Source organism: Corvus moneduloides, chromosome Z (genome assembly GCF_009650955.1).
Source record: "Corvus moneduloides isolate bCorMon1 chromosome Z, bCorMon1.pri, whole genome shotgun sequence".
Classification (NCBI taxonomy): domain Eukaryota; kingdom Metazoa; phylum Chordata; class Aves; order Passeriformes; family Corvidae; genus Corvus; species Corvus moneduloides.
The window spans coordinates 11,751,409-11,767,074 of NC_045511.1; the positions used below are offsets into that span (position 1 = coordinate 11,751,409).

At 38.8% G+C, this 15,666-nt stretch overlaps 1 long non-coding RNA gene across 1 annotated transcript; it reads right to left on the bottom strand.

Annotated features, from left to right (window-relative positions):
- Positions 1-1,641: 1,641 nt before the first annotated feature.
- On the bottom strand, positions 1,642-11,741 carry LOC116438615. Its single transcript, XR_004237841.1, has 3 exons — positions 11,711-11,741; positions 4,328-7,788; positions 1,642-2,401 (listed from the first exon to the last, which is right to left on the bottom strand). It is a non-coding gene; the product is annotated as an uncharacterized LOC116438615 (long non-coding RNA).
- Between the last annotated feature and the right edge of the window lie 3,925 nt (positions 11,742-15,666).

A 15,666-nucleotide genomic window follows, 5' to 3' on the forward strand; every position in this document is an offset into this window, starting at 1 on the left:
AATGGGTGTTTCTAAATGCAATTAGTCCTTGCTGAGGAAAATATAAAAATTGCTAGCAATATCTAGCATTTATCAGTATAATTCATTAGAGGTGTAAATGTGAGGAGAACTGATCAGTTATACAGGCTGGCTGTGTGACTTCCTAAGGTACATTTGTTTCAGCAGCATCGCTTTAACACAGCTAAATTCTGTGCAAGATACCTAGAAACACAGCTGCCAGGTGCACTGCTAGGGTAGGAGATTGTATCCTGGAAAGCAGCAACACTGGAAAGCGTACTGGAACTTTGATGCCTGTGCAAGAAGCTAAATGCAATTCACAGATGCATTAGCGGGAAACCTGAAGGTGAGAGTAGGGAAGTAATTTAATACAGAAATTACAGAGCCCCTCACTGCAATAATCTTACCAGATCTGGTGTCAACATTTTCTTTTAAAAAGGAAGCTGACAACTTTGAAAATTCACAGAGAGGTCTGCAATAGTGATTCAATGAATTACAATAAGAGACTGAGAAAGCTCAATTTATTTTGTTTGTTCAAAAGATGTTGTAAAATAGGTGGGGAAGAAAAATTTCCAGTAAGATCAGAGCATGTGAGAGCATGGTACATCATGAAATACACAGTCTGGCCAGGCTTATAGCACATGACAAAATTACTTGAACTCCAGACTTGTGAAAACAAGACTTCTGAACCATGTATTGCTTCATAATTTCTGTTGGCAACTCAAAATCAACTATGAATTTTTGGCTGGAACTAATCAGGAGGCAAATTCTTCAAGTCCCTTTAAGTATCAACAGAAGATCCTTCTGACAGAAAGTGACTCTGTAGTTCAGGGAAAAAAAAAGATTATCCTTTGATTTTAAAGGGAAGAATATTTTTTTCTTTTGGCCTCGGTTTTAAAATACACGAAATTCTACCAACCCTCTACCTTTTGAAAAGTTCCCTGTCACACATCTTGAGAAATGGAAGAGAATTTTAGTAAACAGCTGGCGCATAACAAATCAATTTATACTCTGATAGTATATTATCTTTCTATTAAATTCAGAACTTTAATTTCTAAATACAAAGCTCCATATTACCTTAGTTAAAGAGAAGTAGTTACTAGAGCTTGTCTTCTGATCCTTCAGGACATGCCATTAGTAGATGAAAAAAGCACGTTTGCTTACCAAGTGAGTCCTGCTACCTTTCCTGTAATGATGAAATTGTCCCACCCTACCTGTACCATTACTTCACTAGTTTTGGTGAGCTAAATTTACCTCCATTGTTAAAAATGTCTTAATTTTCCCTGGAGTGGAATTAAAATGCCTATAGCAAAATAATTGCAAAAGCGTGCAAGAAGAATATGAAGTCATTCTTTAGAACTTGTAAAGGAGCCCTAGGATCTTGGATTTGCAGTCAGATGCCTGGAAACATAAGTAATCATAATCCACAGGGGGAAAACAGGAGAAAGCAGTCTTTTGTGGATGTCACAAAGGAAAACCTTGTAAGAAATACTTTCTTTCATGTTTTTTCCACTCTCAGGATCTGAAAGCTAAGTCAGGAATTAATGGTTTGAATTCGCTTATGTATGTCAGCAGCTGCTCATTTAATAATCACTTTCACAAAGCAATAAAAGAGTAGTGATAACATATTCTCAGAACAACAAATTAGCTTATACCAGAATTTTTATTTATTGGAGACCTTTGTTGTTCACAACAGAAATATTGACCCATACAGTTGATTTTTTTCAATATAGAGAAGATGCACTTCTTTGTAACAACACGTGATGTCATTTAAAAATACATATGTATGATGAATGGACCATGTCTCTGCATACAAAGTATCCATGTTTTTTTAAGACAAAATCTGAATTGACATTGCCACTGATTTTCTTTCAACAATAAGGCAGCCTGCTTCATGTGGCACAGCATATGAAGTTAGTGATGGTGAGTCAAAGTCTTGTGTCAGGTACAGCAGCATAAATTCTGGATTGTTTCAGTTACAAGTCAGAGTAATTGAGAGCAGTGTTCAGCTTATCATGCCTCTGTTTCTGAGAACTTCCTGTATCTCATGAGCCTTTGAAAACTGCTTGAGTTGTTTTCTTAAGGAAATGTTACTGTAGAAATGTAAGTCTATGAAGGCATATTAGCTGTGTCCTTGTGAGGGACTGCACAAACAAAAGAACATAAATTCTTCCTGAAAATTGTATCTTGTTGGAATCAAATGTCTGATACTACAGAACGCTTTCTGTGGTGACTTTAAACTGTGACTTATTTCTGTTTTTGTTGAAAATTCCAGATTTTCTGTTTAACTATTTTTCATTCTCTATTATAGTGAAGTGTCTTGATTAACAGCTTGTTATCATATTTATCACAGTTTATCTTTTGTCCTTTCTTGCTTCTTCTAAAGCATACTGTTTTAGATAAGCTGAAAGGGAAGAAGACATATTAAAAAAAAAAAAAATTGAAGATGAAAATGCTCATTAGTAATATTTTAAAGTGAGATAACAGGATGGTTTTCCTCTGTAGGAAATACCATAAAAGAATCTATAAAAAATTATCCGCTGAGAGTGCAATCACATGATTCCCATGGGGAAGGAAAAGGCCTGGTTGTTTAAGGTCACAGTTCAAGGGACAGAGTAGTGCATTTCTGTATCCCATCAAATCTGAGAGCTTGAATTGTACTTATAAGACACTCTAAACTTATACCACAATAATAAGGTGTGGCTGCATGGTTGGGCCACAAGACTAAGATAAAGTACCAAGCATTTTGTATGTCAAATTGCTTCTGGGGAAAACAAATTATCAATAATATATAATATTATTGATATATTTATATTGATATAATTGATATATTGATTATTTAATATCGTGTAATATTTTTTCCCAAATTTCAGCTGAAATATATTATTGTAAGGAGTAATGTTTGTGCAACTGGCTGTGATAGCACTCTCAGAGACATTTATCTCCACTTTTCCAAATGGAGCATGGCAAGAAAATAGTTTCAAGTGTCAGCATTACAAAAACTTGAAGAACTCTTCTTTTTAAATAGTAGCATTCTGTAAAAGAATTGGGAAAAACAGGGAAGTTATTTCACATAATTTCCTCCATATGGATTTTAGATGACACTGAAGCTTCATTTAACTATGTATTATAAAATTAAAACTGAGGACAATGTAGTGTTTCTCATCAGTTGTTTAATAGCATAGAACTTCTACTTGAATAACAAAGTAAAGTCATGACAGTATGTTCCCTATGAAATCTGGTAAACAAGAATTAACATCTCCACTGAAAATACACCAATAGATCGTGTTCAGCAGATTCATGGCTGGTGGGCTGGAGCTCATTTGCTATGGAGGCCTCTGGCACACATTTTCCCAGAACAAAGTCCCATGATGATTATTTCTGGAACTTTTCAAAGAGAATGTGAAGGCCTGGGGAGACCTCCGTTCCCTGTGTCACCTTGAAAAGTCTCACAGCACTCATAATCTCAGAGCAAAGACAACTCTGAAAGATGAAGTTCAATTCATGCTTATTCTCTTAACCTGATACAAATTCCTACCTAATCCAAAAGAAAAATTATTTCTTTGATTATAGTTCCTTTCTTGGCAATGTAAAATATTTATCAAGGCCTCTCAGAGCAAAGGAAACTCAAGAGTAACCAGTGAAGTGAGATGGTCCATGCAGGAATAGTTTTAGTCCAGCCAAAGTCTCTCAGCCACTAAATGCCCGTCTCCACAGATGTAAATCTGCAGAGAGCAGTGTCCTTTACCATGCACTCTCACCTTGCTTCTATTTCCTTTGAGTGGCTGTAACAGATTAATGAAGAGAGGAAAGAAAAAACCCATAACTACAACACTGACACCTGGAATGAAGATGTTGAAGGGTCAGTTTGTGATACAACGAAAAAGCTGGAGATCTTGCCTACATAACTAGTGGGTCTGTTCTGACAACAGGTACATTAGTTTGCTGGTTTCAGTTTTGATTTTTGCGTAATTCCTAAATATTTTCTTTCAATATGTTCTGACAGCTCTCTCTGTTCCACACTGTATAAATCCAGTGGTTAAAGTAGCACCCCTTTCTTTAACTTAGAGGAAAGTTGTGATATATTTGTTAGGCAACCATCCTAAATTTTAAGTACAAAGTGGGAGGCCTACCCCAGTCTTCCCCACTGAAGGGACAGAAAAATAATAGGGTGAAGCAAGCACAAATGAAATTCAGAAGGGGTATGAGAGAAGAAAATGGAAATACCAGTCGGAAAAACTCAAGTACCCCCATTCTTGTGGAAGACTCGGCTGTCAACACTGCAAGGTAACAACTGACTCCATGGTGACATTGACACTCGTGCACTTACACACATAACTGATGAGCTGACCCAGTGGGCATAGGGGAAAGGTATTAACATAGGGAAAGAATGGTGTATAGAAGACCATGTTCATTCCTTCTTTCCAGCATCTGAATCTGGCCTTTAAGCTCAGTCTTTGCCTCTGTCTTTGCCTCTGACCTTTGAGACTCCAATCACAACTTCTTAACTGAAGGAAAAAGAAAATCATTAAGAGAAAATATTTTTAACAGTGATCTGAGGAACACAACACCACCAATGAGTAAGGACCTATCTAAAAAAAAAATAATCAAACATCCTAGAATAACTTCCAGACTGTTCCATTTTACAAATGAGGACTACTGGCACAATGTCTGTATCTCAAGGCATACTGTTTACTAAACACAACTAAATAACCATTGATAACCTCTAGCCTGACAGAATATGAATAGGAAGGCCTATGCTGGAACATTTATTTGATATATTGTTCTGCCTTTTTTTTCTGCAGGCGATATAGGCAGCTTTGCTTATTCTGAAAAGAAAATTTCCAAAAGTCACTCTTGCCCTGCCAGCACAATGTTTATATTCATGCTACAACTTGTTGGCATATAATACTGAGTACTAGGAATGATTATGCAGTACTGCATTTTTTCCTAATGAATGGGGCACATTCACAGAGGATTTGGGACACTTTAATTCGTGTCCCAAAGTTATTTTTAATTTTATTTGTGCAAAATATAGGAAATTTAGTTTTTACGGCAGGATTCTGCTTACCTAACAATAGCCATCTCAAATTAGAAACTTACTATAAACAATTTGTATAATTTTTCCTTATAATCAGTGATATAACCATCTAAAAAGGCATATGAGGTGAATTTTCTTCCAACAGGTCCCATGCATCTTCACTGCAGATAGATGAAGCAACTAGTTCTGAACTGAAGTTAGGTGCGACAGATCCCAGCCAATGGCTGGGTAATCTGTACCAAGAGAAAGCTGCAACACACAAATAATGTTCATAACCTCAGGATAAGATGACTGATTTCCTTTCTTGAGATCCATCAATCTTCGGTGCATAAATTCCTACAGAGTGTCAGAATTTAATTTGGAAAAACTCTTTTTTGAGTTCATGGAGGAGATCCTTCCAAATTCAGCTACTTTTCCAGCAGACTGAAGAAATACAACCATGGAGGTACTAGCATTATATAGAGTGAAATAGCCTATGGAGTCTGTCTGGCACTTCACAACAAAAATAGTGTTTCCATCACTGAGTTTACAAAATACCAATACATTATCTTAAAAAACACAAGGCTAGTCTGGATTCTTTAGCTCCATAAATTACATGAGAGCAATGGGCAATGCTGACTGTTTGATTCTTTCATGGCAGTTTCCCAAAAGAAGTGATACTACATGGGAAATTAGAATATTTGCAGAATAATTGATGTCTAGATGCACAGAGGCAAAGCAAGTAGCCAGTGGTATTCACCCTGCTCTCTCTCCTCTTAGCTGAGTTGAAATGGGCATTTGGATATGAAAACAGAAATAGATAGAACCAATTGGCCCTTTTCATGTTCACAGATAGTGGCACTAAGCCATCATGTATTTTCCTGATAGCCAGAGCCCATTCCGCTGTCATACACTGTTCCTTTACAACCCAAAAGAAGTTGATGACATAAACATATCCTTTTCCTAAACACTTGGGTTGTGTGTGATTTAACCTTTAACTCCCACTTGTTGTTATAGGTTAGATGTCAAATATTTCTTGCAAGCCTTTGGCAAGGGTTTGAATATGTTTTTGTCACTCTTCCCCTAACTAATGTAGGCTGCAGTTGCAGAAGCATCATAGGAAGGTTTCCCTTCCCCCTATCCCTCTGGCCACTTCCTCCAAGCTCAAACAGGAAAGCAGGGACAATGCAGAGGGACCAGCCATGGGCTCACAGTAAATCTGCAATTACTTGAAATGTCAATTCCTGTTTTTGAAACGTACAGAAGAATAAATACCCTTCTGGGCTGTGCTGTGAAGCCAAGGGGCCCTGGCGTGTATGCCTCCAGCACTGCTGGGGCTGGGCGCAGCAGGAACACGGGGACGTGCTGCTTGGCCAAGCACTCCGACGCTTCCAGGGGTTACAATCAATCTTCCCCTAGGGACTTATATATGCTACTTGACCTGTGTAAGTGAGATTTTTTTTCCCCACTAAGACTGCTACTCTTGCCTTAGAAAAGAGGGGTTTGATGTGGAAGGAGTTTTATACATATCAGAGGCCAATTTTCACTGCCAGTCTTTATGGAGCCTAATTTGTCCGAAGTCCTGCCATTCTGTCCTTCAGAAACATTTGTATAACTGTTTTCAGTAGATCCTGCTGAAAAATAACCCACCACACAGTTCTCCCCCTAATGTTTGGGGTGAATTTTTCACCTGTATGCAGTCTTTGGTCAAGACTTGAATGTAGCTTGAATGGACTTGGACATAAGCTGCAGAAAGGGCAGAAATGAGTTAAGTCAACAGTAGCTTAAGAGAAAGCTACTTATGGAACTGTGGTGTTAGTGTAAAGGATATTTCAGCTCTGTAAGCAGTATTCAAGCTGTTGAATAAGAATTTGCAGTAAGTTTTGGCATCACATGAATGCTTTCCCAACCCTATGTGTAGACTGACTTCTGTTCTTTTGGAAAATGAAGAAGAAAGCTCTATGAAATACCTCTCTCCTCTCAGAAACATGGCTTGGTGCACTTCCATGTCTAGCTGCTCATGCTTTACCAGACTGAAATATACTTAATTCAAAAAGCAATAGAGTTGAATGTTTAATTGTACCTCATGACCTAAGAACACCAGATCAGGCATAAAAGGGAAGCCAGTGTTGCCGGTTTTGAAAGGCTGACAATGGAAAATGCGTTGCCAAAGTGAGCAGATGTTGCGTAAAGTCAGAAACTGTTCTGTGAAGTATGTACTGCCTAAACTATTTTCAGAGAAATACTACTTCAAGAAAATTGCATAAAGTTCTTCAGAAGTATTTAAAAATGCTTTCTTGGTGTTGCTCCTGAAGAACCATATCAAACCCAGAAATTCACTGGAGTTTGTAAATCTTGCTTTTTTCTGCATTTGTATTTACCACATTTTCTTGCTGATTTTTTTCTATATAGTCAGCAAAGAAGGAGAACAAACACAGGGATCATATAAAAAATCTGTTATTATTTTGCTGTGTTTGGGGTTTTTGTCATTGTTGTTACAATGTGATTGTTTTTCTGATATCAAAATTGCGCAGGGAAGAGGGGCTGGAAAGCTGTCCAAAGGAAAAGGACTGTGAGAGACTGAAATATTAATAAATAATGACAGAAAATACTTGCCTATTCATGGAAGTGGCAGGGTGCTTTGCTGAGGCCAGGTTTGCTGAGGAGGAGGAGGAGGTGAGGGTTTGGGTCTGTAGCAGCAAGCATCCGGTCCACCGAGAGAGAGGTGAACACCCACCACGGGAGGCTAAAAGCCAGAAGAGAGGCAGACCCTGCAGAGAAGGGATGGTGCCTTTTATCATGCCAACTCTCTTCCCTCACAGGAACTCAGGCTCAGTTGTAAAACTCCCATGCTGCCCCCAGGGAAGACCACATTCACAGGAGTCTTTCACATTCACAGGTTGGCCTGAGGGGATTCATCCTTCTGATGGGGCATAGCTAGCTTAACTACTTTGACTTGAGAGGCAGCTGTCATGTCATAGAAGGAGTCATAAACTACCAAAGACCCCCAAAGTGCCCCAAGATTCATCCCTTAGGCCTTCCACTGGAGAACGGAAAGATCTCCCCACCAGAGGAGGTACATGGTCAATCCCACCCGAACCTGCGCGTATATTAACCAATGGGACTTTGTGCTTTGTGGGGTACCCCAACCTCTAATGCATTAAGACAGGGACCATCACTTCAACAAGACAGTGACAATCACTTCAGCCAATGAAATTGCTACAGCTGAGTCTCATCACTGGACCCCTGGCTGGTGACTCTATACCTTTCTTACCCTTTCTTTCTTTTCTTCAATATATTTCCTTAAGTGTTATTAAGCTTTTATGTTACTATATCACCACAGATAACAACCAAAAAGACTACATACCTGCTTTCCATCACAACCAAATTGTTCTAAAATAAACCCTACATATATATACATACTTAAAAAGACCAATCATTCAGTGTCATTTCATTCTAATACACCCCAAGCGATTTATTAACAAGAACCTGGGTTACCTTTGCCTTCTGTGGAAAGTTGGGGTTGATGATAAACAGTAGCTGAACATGAGCCAGGGTGTGCCCAGGTGGCCAAGAAGGCCAATGGCATCCTGGCCCGGATCAGCAATAGTGTGACCAGCAGGGCCAGGGCAGGGATTGTCCCCCTCTTCTCAGCACTGGTTAAGTTGCACTTTCAAGGCTATGGTGAGGAGGGAAACAGAGTCAACTTGCTTCAGGGTGGGTTTACATTGGATATTATGAACAATTTCTTCATGGAAAGGTTTGTCAAGAATTGGAACAGGATGACCAGGGAAGTGGTGGAGGCACTATCCCTGGAGATATTTGAAAGACATGTAGATGTGGTTCTAAGGAACATGGCTTAGGGGTGAACTTGGCAGTGATGAGTTAACAGATGGATTTGTTTTGATGATCTTTCCCCACCTAAACGATTTTATGATTCCATAAAGCTTGCAACAAACCCAATTTGGTTCCTGTTTGAAGGGAACCCAAATAGGAACATAAGAGATTGATTCCCTTAGGGCAAGAAATGGAGGAGGTCCCCTAACGCCTTGCAGGTCTCCTGCCTTCTCCAGAAAAAAACAGCAAAGCACTTGCCAGGATTTCTGCTGCCAAATTTCAAAAAAAGTTCCCTGACTCTCCAGGAGCAGCTTGAACAGGCTGGTGACCTGGTGCTAAGGAGTGAGTTGAGGGAATGGTGAGGGAGGCAGGACCATGGCCTTGCAACAGTCCCATCCCACAGCAAACAAACAAGATGAGCGGGTAAGGGACCTGTGCATTTAGAAACCTGAGGCCTTCAAATATAAACATCCTCCTGTAACACTGCTTTCTCCAGCTGCATGGTTTTGGAGGTGACAAAGGTAAAAAAGTGAGACTTCCATGTCCTCACAACTGGATCAGTCAGGTCGGACTGCCACTGGCACTAAAACTCCAGTGTGCTTTCTCCTTCACCGACAGTTTTGGCATTTTAGGCTTTCATCCCACACTTAAAAGAAATCAAATTTCAAAATACTGTCTTCCACACCACAAATATCCTTACAGAAAACTCTAAATTATATATCGCTGTAGAAATGCAGCTGGCACTGCTTGGAAATGGAGCCCCACACCACGTTAGGCATTCATATTTTCATTTCATATTTTCTACCCTACAATCACATTTTATCCCCTATTTTTTTAGATATACAGTTAATTCATTCTACCAGTACTCGTATGATACTGTTAAGACTAAGGCTTTTTCCTGTAGGATAGATTTTCATGTCTTGAACATATGCATGCTGGGAATCCAGAGTCAATAAAGCCTTACTTAAATGCCTGTTTAGCTTATGACCACAACCATAATAGTAAGAGCAGAGGTGACTCTATCAGAAAATCCTCAATATTGTGTGCTTTTGGAATTAAAACCACTCATTTAAAAATACAAGTGGAAGTCTTGAAGATATACTAACGGTGCTTTTTTTTATTGTTTTTTTTAATGGCATAATTTTCATGAACGAGTATTCCTGCCAAAAATATTGAAAAGGCCTGCCCTGTTTCCTGCCAGCTCATCTTCTGGCTCCAGAGACTCTGTGTTCTTACACAAACTTATAACCAAGATCATATCAATGTTAGAGATGCCAAGGCTTTGATATTATTAGGGGGCTGGGGCCACGGTGCCACTGAGGGCTCTCAGGGTCCACATTGAGCTGCAGAACACCTGTGACAGAGTTGAACTAGGGATCCTAGGATTTCGACACTTTCCGCACCTTAGCTGGCAACCTAGAAAACCATTAGATCCATAAATTAAATTTGAACCCTCATCATGTTAGAAATTTCTGTTCCCATTGCAAGATCCTTCATCTCTGGCCTTTCAGTTTTAATGTCACTTATTCAGCTAGGACTCCAAAGCAGTGGGAGATCTGAGGGACACCAATTGCTCCTGAGTTTTTTTGGGTAAAAGATTTAAAATATATATATATGTTACATTTTTCTATAAAACTCAGATATTCCCTTTCTGAAGAGACTATAACAATTTCAAGAAAATTATATGTATATGTTTCTAATTAAAATAATTTCCTAAGGTCAAGAAATGCTAATTGACTTCATGGCTTATACGTTTTAGACCTCAGGGAAGTCTTCAGATTTTTGGGGTTTTGTTGCTTGGTTGGTTGTGGGTTTGTTTGTGTTTATTTGGAGGGTTTCTTTCTTTGTTTTGGTTTAAATTTTTTGTGTGTTTATTTGGTTGGTTAGTTTCTTTTGTTTCATTTTGTTTTGTTCCATTTTGTTTTGTTTCTGTTATTGAGTAAAAATTTAAAATTAGCCAAGCCCACAAAAGCATATGCATTGATACCCTTAGGTATCCAACATGGACATGCTTAGTCCCAGTGGGTTACATAATTTTAGGATGGAATCACTTATGTGGTTTCACAATAAAAACAGTTCTTAGAGTGGTTAAAAATCAGATGCACAAATAAAACTAACAACTGGAATACTCACAGGAGGTATCTTTTGACTAAATACAAATTATTTCCACTAGAAAAAGACATGGATTTTTAAGAAATGATTATTACCTAAAAAAGTGTAAATATTAGGTGGAAGAGCAAGGTGGTATATTTTCACTCTAATTCTCACTACTTTTAACACATTAAAGACTACCTGTCTACAGATGACACTCATTTACATAAGTGCCTTTGAAGGACTTTTTAGATCTTACTTCATTGATGATGTTTGGCTTTTTCAGACTCAGTAGCCTAACCTACCCATATTATAACTGGCAGTAAATGCAGAGATTTATATTTAGCCAGCCATTCATTTCTGGGGATTTGGTCAAACCAGAGTTCATACTTTCAGACATTCCCTTAAGACTATAATATGATCACCCTTCAAAACCAGAGGATTTAGGGGACTTGGTGATTTAAGAGTCTTACTGCTAGTTTATAGGAATACAATTAGCATCTGCAAGGAATGCTAATTCTACTGAGTACTTTCATGTTAGGAATTTGTAAGACCAAATTCACTGTAATAATCATTATATTTTTACATTAGTTCTAACTAATGGATTTAAAACTGTTCCTTTCTAATACACTGCCCTAAGTGCTGTCTAAATCAACAGCAAATTTCAGTATAATCTCACAGTAATGTTCAGTTATCCTTTGATTTAGGCAAATATCTAGATTCAGGAAGTCATCGACATAATCAACTTTATTTGTGAGTACTCACCAAGACAGAGGTCTCAGCTCCTGCTGCAAGCTGATCTATTAAAAGAAAAAAATTCATTAAATTTGGCATTTAATCTCAGATTTTAATGATTCAGCCTGGAAAATCTGTAAAAATAATCAGGTAGAAATAAATTCCTTTGTTCCTCACATGTCTGACTACATTAGACTTTCCTATTATTATAATACCATGCCATAGTTTTAGTCAATATCCCCAGTTAAAATATATCCCTACTTTGATATTAAGTAGATTTAATTTCTTTGTCGAGGCACAAAGATTAGTAATATTTTCGTACTGTTTTGTATTGTTTTCAAGTGGATAGGGGTGGCTTCTCAGATTTCAACTTCTTCTGGAGAATATCCAAGGCCAGTCATAAACTAGAAGATTATATGAATTCCATAAATTATTAAGGGTCATCATTGGCCAACCTTTCTTCTCATTTCCTTTTGAGAGGAATAATGACTTTGCTATGAAAAACTTTCAAAAGTATAGGAATGTGAAGAATAGGCAGCCCAAATCTGTTTAATAAAGACAGATTAAAGTCCAGCTACACTGTAGTTTATGGGACAAACTGAATAGTATTGAGTAAGCATTTATGTAAACAACAGTCAAGCATAGGAAATAAAACAGTTTCTAAAATTTCAATTTGTTTGCTATTAGTTCATACTTGTGTTAAACATGAAGTAAAAAATACAAAAGTGGTATGAAATGATACCTACAGCAGTATGACCAAACTTCTCCCAGTCAAAGTTGGCCTTCTGGGAGTATGGCTTGTCTATTTTGCAGTATCTATCACACAAAAAAAAGTAAAAAGCAAACTCCAGCCAAAACTCTCCATAAGAAGTAACAGAGACTTTTCTACTTTATTTGGGCTGCTAGCTAGGTGATACAGTAGTCTTTAATTCACTTGACAACTTCTGTAGACAAAGCAGACAGCAAAACAGGAGTTATCAGCTAAGACAAATTTTGAAAAGTTCCTGGCAAGGCAGAGTAGGAGGAAGCCCTCATGTGATGTAACTCAACATGGCTCAGTTAAAATCACCAGCTGAGAAACTTTATAGCTTGGTGAAGATTTAAAACAAATGTCTCAGAACACATGCAGCCTTTATGAAGACTCTAATAATGTAAACTTTCCATTTAAAACCTAATATCACAGAATCAGAGAATATGCTGTGTTGAAAGGGACCCACAAGTATTATCAAGTCCAACTGCTGCCCTGCGCCAGGAGTCACACCATGGGCCTGAGTGTTGCCCAAACACTCCTTGAACTCTGTCAGGCTTGGTGCTGTGACCACTTCCCTGGGGAGCTGTTCTGGTGCCCAACCACCCTCTGGGAGAAAAACCCTTTCCTGATATCCAAACTAAACCTCCCCTAACACAATTCATGCCAGTCCCTCATGTCCTGTCATATGGGTCTGTATAAAACTGTCCAGCTCCTGCTTTTTCCAGACATGACAAACAGCTGCTGCACTTTTGCGGTCACTTGAAAGCGCTGAAGCTTCACCCAGGCTAATTATGAAACTGCTGTTGTTATTTTATGCCTATATCTTGACACAGAGGTGCGTTTCAGGCTTTGCCACTGTATCAGTTCATTTCTGTCTTGCCGGATTTCATTTCATCAATGTAACATGTAAGTCACAGTGGCTTGCGGCCTGCTCCTAGCAGTGTGTGTGAAAGTCTGTGTGAAATGAAGGGGGCTTCCTGGGCTTTGAACAGATGAGCACAACAGTATGAAGAGATGTCCTACTGTAAAAGGAAAAACAAATTAAAAATACATATTCTACTTATTGTAGATTTTATTTCCTCAGCTCTGACATTGGTAATATTCTTCAGGAAACTAAGTGATGTCATTTCCTTTCTACAGGCAAGTTACATAAATGCTGGAATATAGCCACTTCAAACAGCGTTCAAACAGATGGCTGTGTGTATAAGTGCCAAAAAAGTGAGAGCAGCCACTTGCAGTAAAAAATGTTACCCCACACATGGTATAAAGTTTATTTTAGAACCTCTCTCATGGACTTACATGGCTCATTTTTCTAATTTTTCCAGGCACAAATCCCTTTGGAAGTATCTGCAGAATACCGATGTAAAATAAATCAAACTTATATAAATAAAATAACTTGGGCAGAACAAAGCTTAATTCTCAATAGATACCAGCCACAACAGAGAATAGAATACAGACAGATCTCAATATCAAACATTTCATTTGTTTAGTTACTCCAGGACTGAATTTTGAGTACTAAACCAGTGAGACTCAAGAAAATCCAATTCGGTTCAAAGTATTCATAAAGCTTGGTAAGGAACTTTAACTAGAGGTGTGACAGCCAAATCCCTTGAACATAAGCCCTTATTTACTGTAAAAAAGGAAAACCTGTCTGTAAGGCAATGACCTAAAGCCAGATGCTGTACTCAGCACACACAGTGAGGAGGCGCAAACAGCAATTCGGTTCTTGGAAACACAGCCATAAGGACAACATCCAGTACTACACGACTAACCTTCCCAGAAAAGCTGTTGCAGGACTGTGAGCACATGGGAACAAGAGTGGCACGTATCAGAAAGGAGAGGGGAGACAGCACAAAGGAAGGGACCGTCCTCCAGGACACACTGCAACCCACCCCAGGAGACCTGCAGGCAGTGCAGCTGCTGGAGGTAATTGTGTTTCTGCCTTTCTCTCACAGGTCCCTCCTTACATTTTGCAATGGTGGGGTTCAGAATAAGGCAATACCAGTGGGTCAGCTGCAGCATCTTACAGAGTTAGGAAGAGAATCAAGGGTACCCTGAAAGTACAGGGCTAACATGAAGAAATCAGAGAGGCCACCTCCTGGTATTATAAAACGCTGCAATCCTTTCCAGCACCAAAATCTTCTGACTCAATAAAACCAAGCACTGAAAACAGTGGGTAAGATGTTTTTAATGGTGTTTGAAATTTTTCTGACTCTGTTAAAATCTAACACAATGGGAGAAATCCCTGACTTCAAAAGGAGTGGCAGAAGGCCAAAGCACAGCAGTTCTGAAGTTTCTATTCAGGCAGCTTTGGGGCTACTTTCTTTCATGCCTGCATTATGGGCGAAAGCTTTGTCCTGGCTCCAGAACTATGCCTCCAGTGCTATACTTCTGCCATGTGAAGATTCAGTTCTGGAATGTGGCAGACTGATTTTTCTCAGGTGGGAAAATCAGTGGCAAAGAGATCTGGAAATATATTTGCAGTTTAACTTGATTTACTCATTCACTGCAACCTGGTAATGGAGGCAACCACAAACCCACTACAAGCAATTTCCTTTTTCAAAGGTTTTCACTCACAGCAGTGTCCAGTTCCCAGGAAGGTTTTCTGTCTCAGCAGTCTCTTCCAAATGCAGGGAATAAAGTAAATAAAAAAGGGTTCTTGTGGATGCCACAAATTATTTCAAGGACCTTTGCATAACAACACAATACAGCTTATCTTCAGAGCAGATAGGGGCACTGCCATTCGAATTCCTGGTAGCAATGATAATAAATTAAGTCTCATGATATTGCCTAGTATCATATTAAGCTTGTTGGACAAGGGTCACCGAAGTTTCCAGGGAGCTGTGATTGAAGGCAGAGATGTTTCATTCTCCCTGCTCTACAATGTCTCACATCTGAGACATATTTTCTGGGATGCTTTACTCTGTTTCAGAGGTTATTAGAAAAGCAGCATTTGTGTGTTAGAATCCTTTCCCACGGATCCTACATGACTCGCTAGCACAGTACTTCTATGGCGTGAGGCTGTAGTCCATCACTCCTATAAAAGTCACAAACTTGCTAGCCTGCTAAGAACATAATTGTGAGATTCTGTATAACAGCACCACAACTGTCACAACCTACTATGTAACTCAGTTCCTGATTCGAACACTACAATAACAAAGACCACTGTAAATCACAGCAGCAAAAGTCACCACCCTTACTTTAAAAGGTAACAATCCATTTTTAATACTCCAAT